This window comes from Mesoplodon bidens (genome assembly GCF_964165515.1).
Source record: "Mesoplodon bidens genome assembly, contig: HAP1_SCAFFOLD_190, whole genome shotgun sequence".
In the NCBI taxonomy this organism is placed as follows: Eukaryota; Metazoa; Chordata; class Mammalia; order Artiodactyla; family Ziphiidae; genus Mesoplodon; species Mesoplodon bidens.
The window spans coordinates 898148-907721 of record NW_027671870.1 but is presented as its reverse complement, the minus strand read 5'-3'; positions in this window follow the sequence as shown (position 1 = coordinate 907721).

Sequence of the window (9574 nt, the reverse complement as noted above, 5' to 3'; positions counted from 1 at the left end):
CTGTAATCATGGTGGAAGAGCCTTCAGCTGGAGCTCCAGCCTCAGGATACACAGAGAGCTCAGAGTGGGCTGCATCCCTGACACAGTAGAGAAGACAGCCCAAGGTTTACTACAAGGAGAGCCCTCTTGGGGTACACCATCTAATCACTGCTGTAGAAGAAATCGGATGAAATGAATGCTCGAGTTCCATTAGACCTGGACTCATGAGACATGACAGGGCTCACACTGAAACAGTAGTCTCAGTGTCATGAAGGAAGGACATTCTTCAGTGGTTCCATATTCCTGACTGAACAAGAAAGGGCTCACGCTGAGGAGATGCCCTTTCTAAAGATGATGTGGAAAATCTTTCACTCGCTATTCACATCAGAAAACTCTTACTGGGAAAATAGTCTATAAAGAATGTGTTAGCATGCAAGTGAGTCAATAATTAAGTCCTTCAGCCCTTGTCTTCTTTTTAAATATACAATATCAATATGTTGAGAGTGAAGGGTTTTGAGAAGTGCGGAAAGCCATACTCAGCGTCAAGTAAGGAGAAACGAAGCCAACCTGCTTCAGTAGATCAGTATTTGCAAATATATAAGCACTACTGAGTGAGTATGTGTCCTTCAAAATGATGAAATATTGTGGTGGGTAAGCGTGGGCCCGTTTTCTGTTAATACTCTGTCACTGTTGATCAATTAGATACATTCTTTCTTTATAACATTATAATCATAATTACACAGACTGGGATCAATCGGAAAACAACGATGAATGTTAACAGAAAATGTAAAATATAGTATGATACGTCTTTACCCTTCCATGAGCGTCCAAATATTTGTATACACGTTCGGGATGAACGGCTTCAAGGATAAATACACACATACTTTGTGATTAACCTCTGCTGCTTCAATTAATTCTATTACTTAACTTTCATTTACTATTTCCCATATGACTTTTTAAAAACATATACCTTCATTATATTTAAAGAAAGGTGAGTAATTGTGGGTTCATGGACAGGAAGAACTCAAGAATTCAGAGTCAGAGGTGGTTTAATCCCTACTTAGCATTTTGTAGCCCAGGGTTTCTATTTTTTTTTTTTTTTTTTTTTGTCCAAGAAGAACAGATAGATATCTTCAGGACTGAGAAGGTGAAAGATCTTTGCAGACATAAAAAGAGTTCTACTTTAAGAATGTATTAGAACGATAAGGGGTGGCATATACTACATCATAGAAACACAAAGGAGATCCCGCAGAGAGCCATTGGTGAGTCTACCTTTAAAGCTTTACTCTTTGATGTCGAAAAATGGTACTAAAAAATGTTCCGGGAGAAAGATCACCATAGAGACAGTGTCTATTTTGTCAGTTAAACCTTCAAGAAGGCTAGCTAGAGAGAGCGCACAGGCCGCATGATGAGTTCTGGCCCCTTTTCCGTTCCCTTTCTTTTTCTTTGCTGGCCAAAACATTCGTTGTACCCCTGGGGCCCATTGAAGTCTAATGGGTTGAGAAATGGTATTCTAGGGCCTATAAAGGCCATCACGGGGACTTTCCTAGCATTCTAGAGGTTAAGACCTCACCTTGCAATGCAGGGAGGGCGGGTTCAATCCCTGGTCGGGGAGCTAAGATCTCACATGGCTTGCAACCAAAACACCAAAACATAAAACAGTAACAATATTGTAACAAATTCAATAAAAGTCTTTTAACATGGTCCACATCCAAAAAAAAAAAAAAATCTTAAAAATATATGTGTTTAAACCCATGACGTTAGCGGCAACATTACTGTGTGTACGTGCATCTGAGTGCACACACACACCCCCCCAGGCAAGGGAGGGACACTGTAACAACTATCTGATCATAAAGGGAAAATACGATTCAGGAATTATTAGCATAAAGGATTCATGCAGGAGAAACATAAGCTAAATCACCTTGTTCATTCATTTATAAATTTTTCTATTGTGAAATATTTAATGAGAACTTCCAACATTTCAGAACCTGGACTGTTATGTTGATTCAACTGTATATAACACAATGCCTTTCTCCTCATAGAACTCTATAGTCTAAGGCAGGTAATAAGAATAAATTGCAAAATAATATTTCTGACATTAAGAATAAAAGACACGTTCATACATTGTATAGTTACCAAATGCCACTACTAGTCTACAATAGAAAGTTGGCTGTACCTAAAATAAAATTGACATTTAAAGCAGTCTCAGTTCTGGAATTTTGAAAAGTAATATATTTTGAGAAAGACTGGTTAGTAAAAGTATTTTCCAAAACTCTCAATTTTGGAAAACTTTGTCTGCATGAATTGGGGAGAGCAAAGCTAGATTTCCTGTCTTAAGATGAAGCTTTGCTCTTCTCTATATTGCAAAATAAGTACTTTAAAATTTGTTAGCATTCAAGCCTATATGTTTGAAAATTAGTAACGACTGTTCTTTTTTTTCCTGTACGCGGGCCTCTCACTGTCGTGGCCTCTCCCGTTGCGGAGCACAGGCCCCAGACGCGCAGGCTCGGCGGCCATGGCTCACGGGCCCAGCTGCTCCACGGCATGGGGGATCCTCCCGGACCGGGGCACGAACCCGTGTCCCCTGCATCGGCAGGCAGACTCTCAACCACTGCGCCACCAGGGAAGCCCAGTAACGATTTTTATAAGGATAAAAATTCCAGTGTACGTGCCTGTTAAAACTCCTTCCATCATCGATTTTATTCCAAATTCAAGGGGTTACCCCTTTAAAGGATAACAGACAAGAGGGTTGCTATCTTGCTCTTTATATTGGGCTCTTGATTTCTTTCTAATTTTTTTTTTTTGAGAACCCAAAGCAACCCAAAAGAACACATTTACCATAAAATCCAGAATTTCCCGGTGTGTTCTTTAGTGTATATAGTCCCCATGCGATTATATACACTATTGGTACATTCGAAATTAAATATATTCCTAAATACAACATCAAAATCTAAAAATGCACTTACTTATATGTTTCATGATGCAATACGGCCCTTTTAAGAAAGAAATGGCTTACCAGATGCAAGAATACCTGCAAGTTGCATAGTATGTTTTTATAGTAATTCTTACAGTAGTGTCGATTTATTGTAAATCTTAAGGTTTCTTTTTTCACTACTGTTCACATTGTAGTGACTCTCACAACCAAAAGAGCCTCAATTCATGAAATTTTCCCCTCGCCCCACTACCGAAATCTGCCCATCTGGTCGACCTTGCCGCCGCACACGCCAAGTGACGTGCAACTGGTGTGAACTTCCACGGGAAGTATTCAGAGGGCACACGAGCGAAGGCGCACCGCCACGCCGCTGACACCCGTCCTCGAAACAGGACACCATCGTTCCCATTTCTTGCTCTGGGGGGGTCCTGCCCTCCGCACGCGCGTCTCTAGGCCGTTCACTGTCTGCAGAGCTTCTTCAGTGAAGCTACTGACGACCGCGCCCTTGCAGGACCGCGGCCAGGCTCGTGTCTCCTCACGACTATCACGTGTGCCCCGGGCGTTCCCTGTTTCCCAAAGAGAAACGTCTACGACTTAGGACCACCGAAGCCTAGGAGGAACTGCCGCCCCTCCACGAGCGCCCTACACGCTTGCCCTCGACACACCTCGGTGAGCGGACCTGAACAGGTTCGAAACGCAAGCGCCACGCTGACGAGGCTACCAGGAAGTTGGGACGGGAGCTCCCTGCATAGACGCCCGTTTAACCTGCCGGGGGGATGCGGTCTGTTGACAGGCATCCCATGCCCCTGCCTCGGTGCAAGTTCCGCCCCCGTGACCGCCTCGCCTGGGACCCGGAGCAACTGAAGTGGCCCCTGTTGCGCAGCCAGACCGCCACGACTGCACCGGCATGACCCGGGCCCCCAAGGCGGCGTGGACGCACCGACGAATCGTGACACACGGAGTACGACGTCGGGCACGGACATCCTCTCCTGGTCACGCGTAGCAGGACGTGTGTGTGGGGGGCGGGGGGTGTCTCCGCGGTGCAAGGGACACCAGGGAGTGCTGGTCGACCGGCGCAGACCTCCCCCTAACCCTCCCAAGGAGCTCAGCGGCGGCCCCACAACACACGGCGCTCCACATTCAATCTCCGGTGAGAGCAGGCCTCGCCCACCGCTCCGCACCAGCGGGACGGTCGCCGCCAGCGTCGCCGGCCTCCCGGACCTCTGGCCCGCGCCTGGCGGGCGAATCACATCCCTCGCCAAGTTCGCCAAAGCTCAGGAGGGAAGGGACACTATAAAAGCGGCCGCCAGGTGGCTCCCGACAACGGGCTTCAACGTCAGCGGGATGGATTCTGATCGCTGGCCGGCGACGGAGCAGCTCCGACCGCCCAAAGGCTCGCGTTCGTCTCCGTGCGTCCGCCGAAGGAGCTACCTGCCAGTTCGCCTCGGCATGGCACGACGCGACCCCAGCAGCGGACGGGGCTGGGAAGATGTGCGCAGGAGGCTGACGCGAAGGAGATGCGCTCCTCACGGTAATGTAGAGAATTCTGCAGTCAGAAGCCTGACTCTGAAGACTTGGGTTGCCTTAGTGCCCAGCCTCTTACCTCCGGATCAGGAGACCATAGCAATTCACTTGCTTTCTCCAATTCTCTCTGCCCACCCTACACCCGTGCAGCTCTTCTCTCCATGAGCCTAGAGCTGCTTTCCCAAGCAAGACAACCCCATGCCATTGCAGGTGGGAGCCAAGGAGACAACTGAACATTTGCATCTGGACCTATTAGAGAAATTGTATGTATGCAACGCAGGAAGATACAAGACTGAGAGGGTCTTAGAACTTTAGCACCACATGGCCGTAGCTTTCATGCAACAGTGACGCACACTCGGCAAGTCCAGGGGTGTCAGGAAAAAGAAACAAACACACGTGTGCGCACACACACACGCACACACACACACACACACACACACATCCCCGGGTCTAATAGGCACACTTCCCAGGGCTGCCAATGGTGGGATCAGAAAGCCCATTGTTCCCACTTCTGGGGTTCCCTGGGCTAGAACCCCAGCTCATTCAGGCAGGTCCTGGTTGTTTTACTGATGTCTCTGCGTGGGAGTGAGGTCCTGGAGCTCTCCAGACTGTCATTTGCTGTCCAGCGCTCGACATTTGGTTCTGTGTACTATGGCCCTTCTCCTCCATACACAGTCACAATTAAGAAAATAAGAATCTGCAGACATTACATTCAACTTCCTAATTTGAATGAAGGTTAAGAACACAAAGGAAAACACTTATGTGAATAACTTTGCTAAGGAACTTACGTTTATCTTTTGGAAGCTGTCAAAATGTTTAGGAGTAGTCTGTAAAAAGTTAAGCTTTTTAAATTAGGAAAAATAAATGATTCTTTATTGCTCTCTCTCACCAAACCCCCGCTCACCACAGCACCTATGACACAGGACTCACCTGATGAAACGCCTGCTCCCCACAGATTTCTGTTCTGAGTCATTCTCTAGCCCCTGTGTTCACCGCATTCCTAAGTCCACCGCAGCCAGTAGCATGATGAAGGAGGCCACGGAGCCCAAGGGACGACCTTTAAAAGAAGAGAAGGAAAATACCTCTCCCGTCTTCTGTGAGGTCACAGCCTTAATGGAGGCTGGAAGAAGTGAACGTAAATGTCGGGAAAGAGAGTGTTTCTACATTGGTCCCTGACCTGCTGTATCCTTAACAGGGTGGTGCACGTAACTGGAGTTACTATTTCCTGGGTGCACTTAGAAGATCCGGACCCAAAGTAGAAACCTGACCATTTGGCAAAAGACGGATCAATTCAGGAATCAAACTAAGTTTTTTTTTGTTTTTTTGGGTTTTTTTTTTTTCTCACCTGTTGTTTCATTATCAGGAACTCTGCCACCACCTGCCCTCCCCTGCATCCTTGGGCAGGGCCAATCCGAAAATCAAGCAGATAAATCTGAGGAAAGAGAAAGCAGCCATGAGAAGCCAGGCTTTCAAACTATTGTTAGATCCACCAGACGTGAATCGCCAACCACCCAGCTGGGGGTGACCCCTGCCAGCTTACCCACAGGCATGCGCAGGCAGAAGGAACGATTTTTCCTCCCATGGTCAAGAGCAAGGCTGCATTGGCTCCTCGGCATGTAGGGAGTACAGAATATCTCCATTTGGCAGGAAACAATGCAAATGATCGGGTGCTACACTTTGATTCGACTTACTGTTCACAGTTACTGGTTTATTAAGATTCAGTTCCTAGGGTTCACATTAATTCCCAGGTAACCCTTACCATGGTCTCCTGGAGAGTCTTGTCTCCACAGCAAGGACACCTCTTCCAAAGTTCTTATTTAATAACTCTTGGTGAAAGGAACCGTCATTTGTTCAACAACACCCATTCCAGGTCTTTAGCGCCCCACCTTCCCTGTTGCCCCCCGCCCCCACCGCTGCCCCGGATGCAATTGTCCTCAGTCACCTTGGTTCCTCCCCACGTGGGAATCAGCAACATCAGAGCCTCCACCCTAGCTCTGCCCTCCATGGCCTTGGACCTGTGGCCAGGAGATTTTCTATCCATTTAATCTGAGGACCCATGTCATTTGACATTACATGTCAAACTCTGACCTGAGCGTCAATGAAAATGTAATTGATTAAACAGAGCCCATGGATATGGTGTTGGAAACATAAAGAAGACCTAAAACTTAATCAGAAGGCTATGACCACTGAGGGTTTACCAGACAGAAAATCTGTGGGAATTCAGCAAAGTAACATTACCTGTGAAAGTAACGAGTATGCGGAGATTTTGAATGAAGACCATCACGGAGGGCGCCGCCTAGAATTCACATGTAGGGAAATGACTGAATGAGTATGATGTGAGTAATCTTTAACAGCCTCTCTTTCCTTGTCAACAGCAGGGATTTCATGCTGGAGAAGAGCTCACAGAATGCCATGGATATGAGGACATTTCGCATACAGCAACCTTAACTCCACGTGTGTTGCACTTTCAGCCCGAATGCGAGAGACTTAAGCTAATTATACTAGAGGGAAATCATGCAGAACTCAGAATGTGGAAGGCATTTAGTCACCCTCCAACCTTAGACAACATGAGAGAGTGCACCCTGGAGTGACTCTTGCAAATGTCCTGAACGTGTGAAAATATTCGGCTGAAGCCTCGCATGTATACACCAACGGCTCGCACTGGAGGAGACGAACCTTATAAAGGTACTGCAGCCAGAGAGCTGACACTTATTCACACCAGTAAACTCAAACGGGGGAGAAGCCCTATGCTTGGAATGACTGTGGAGGAGCTTTCGGTGACCATGCAACCCTTCAATGTCATGAGCACAGTCACACAGGAGAGAAACCACAATGAATATCATTTATGTGAGAAAGCACTTAGTCGAAGCCATAACCTTAGTCATGGGTGAGAATTCACACTGATGAGAAACCCTACAAAGGCAGTGAGTGTGGAAAAGCCTTGAAACGCAGCTCTCACGCTTATACGCACTCGAAAACTCACAGGAGAGACACCCTATGTCTGGAATCCAGGTGGTGCAGCCTTTACCCAGAGCTCCCGCTTTTATAAACGCCAGAGAATTCATACCGAGTAGAAACCCTGTGTCTCTAATCAATGATATTGAGCCTTCAGCCAGAAATTATCCCTTTTAACTCACCAGGAAAGTCATGTGGAGAGAAACCCGGAGCCTGTAATCATGGTGGAAGAGCCTTCAGCTGGAGCTCCAGCCTCAGGATACACAGAGAGCTCAGAGTGGGCTGCATCCCTGACACAGTAGAGAAGACAGCCCAAGGTTTACTACAAGGAGAGCCCTCTTGGGGTACACCATCTAATCACTGCTGTAGAAGAAATCGGATGAAATGAATGCTCGAGTTCCATTAGACCTGGACTCATGAGACATGACAGGGCTCACACTGAAACAGTAGTCTCAGTGTCATGAAGGAAGGACATTCTTCAGTGGTTCCATATTCCTGACTGAACAAGAAAGGGCTCACGCTGAGGAGATGCCCTTTCTAAAGATGATGTGGAAAATCTTTCACTCGCTATTCACATCAGAAAACTCTTACTGGGAAAATAGTCTATAAAGAATGTGTTAGCATGCAAGTGAGTCAATAATTAAGTCCTTCAGCCCTTGTCTTCTTTTTAAATATACAATATCAATATGTTGAGAGTGAAGGGTTTTGAGAAGTGCGGAAAGCCATACTCAGCGTCAAGTAAGGAGAAACGAAGCCAACCTGCTTCAGTAGATCAGTATTTGCAAATATATAAGCACTACTGAGTGAGTATGTGTCCTTCAAAATGATGAAATATTGTGGTGGGTAAGCGTGGGCCCGTTTTCTGTTAATACTCTGTCACTGTTGATCAATTAGATACATTCTTTCTTTATAACATTATAATCATAATTACACAGACTGGGATCAATCGGAAAACAACGATGAATGTTAACAGAAAATGTAAAATATAGTATGATACGTCTTTACCCTTCCATGAGCGTCCAAATATTTGTATACACGTTCGGGATGAACGGCTTCAAGGATAAATACACACATACTTTGTGATTAACCTCTGCTGCTTCAATTAATTCTATTACTTAACTTTCATTTACTATTTCCCATATGACTTTTTAAAAACATATACCTTCATTATATTTAAAGAAAGGTGAGTAATTGTGGGTTCATGGACAGGAAGAACTCAAGAATTCAGAGTCAGAGGTGGTTTAATCCCTACTTAGCATTTTGTAGCCCAGGGTTTCTATTTTTTTTTTTTTTTTTTTTTGTCCAAGAAGAACAGATAGATATCTTCAGGACTGAGAAGGTGAAAGATCTTTGCAGACATAAAAAGAGTTCTACTTTAAGAATGTATTAGAACGATAAGGGGTGGCATATACTACATCATAGAAACACAAAGGAGATCCCGCAGAGAGCCATTGGTGAGTCTACCTTTAAAGCTTTACTCTTTGATGTCGAAAAATGGTACTAAAAAATGTTCCGGGAGAAAGATCACCATAGAGACAGTGTCTATTTTGTCAGTTAAACCTTCAAGAAGGCTAGCTAGAGAGAGCGCACAGGCCGCATGATGAGTTCTGGCCCCTTTTCCGTTCCCTTTCTTTTTCTTTGCTGGCCAAAACATTCGTTGTACCCCTGGGGCCCATTGAAGTCTAATGGGTTGAGAAATGGTATTCTAGGGCCTATAAAGGCCATCACGGGGACTTTCCTAGCATTCTAGAGGTTAAGACCTCACCTTCCAATGCAGGGAGGGCGGGTTCAATCCCTGGTCGGGGAGCTAAGATCTCACATGGCTTGCAACCAAAACACCAAAACATAAAACAGTAACAATATTGTAACAAATTCAATAAAAGTCTTTTAACATGGTCCACATCCAAAAAAAAAAAAAAATCTTAAAAATATATGTTTTTAAACCCATGACGTTAGCGGCAACATTACTGTGTGTACGTGCATCTGAGTGCACACACACACACCCCCAGGCAAGGGAGGGACACTGTAACAACTATCTGATCATAAAGGGAAAATACGATTCAGGAATTATTAGCATAAAGGATTCATGCAGGAGAAACATAAGCTAAATCACCTTGTTCATTCATTTATAAATTTTTCTATTGTGAAATATTTAATGAGAACTTCCAACATTTCAGAACCTGG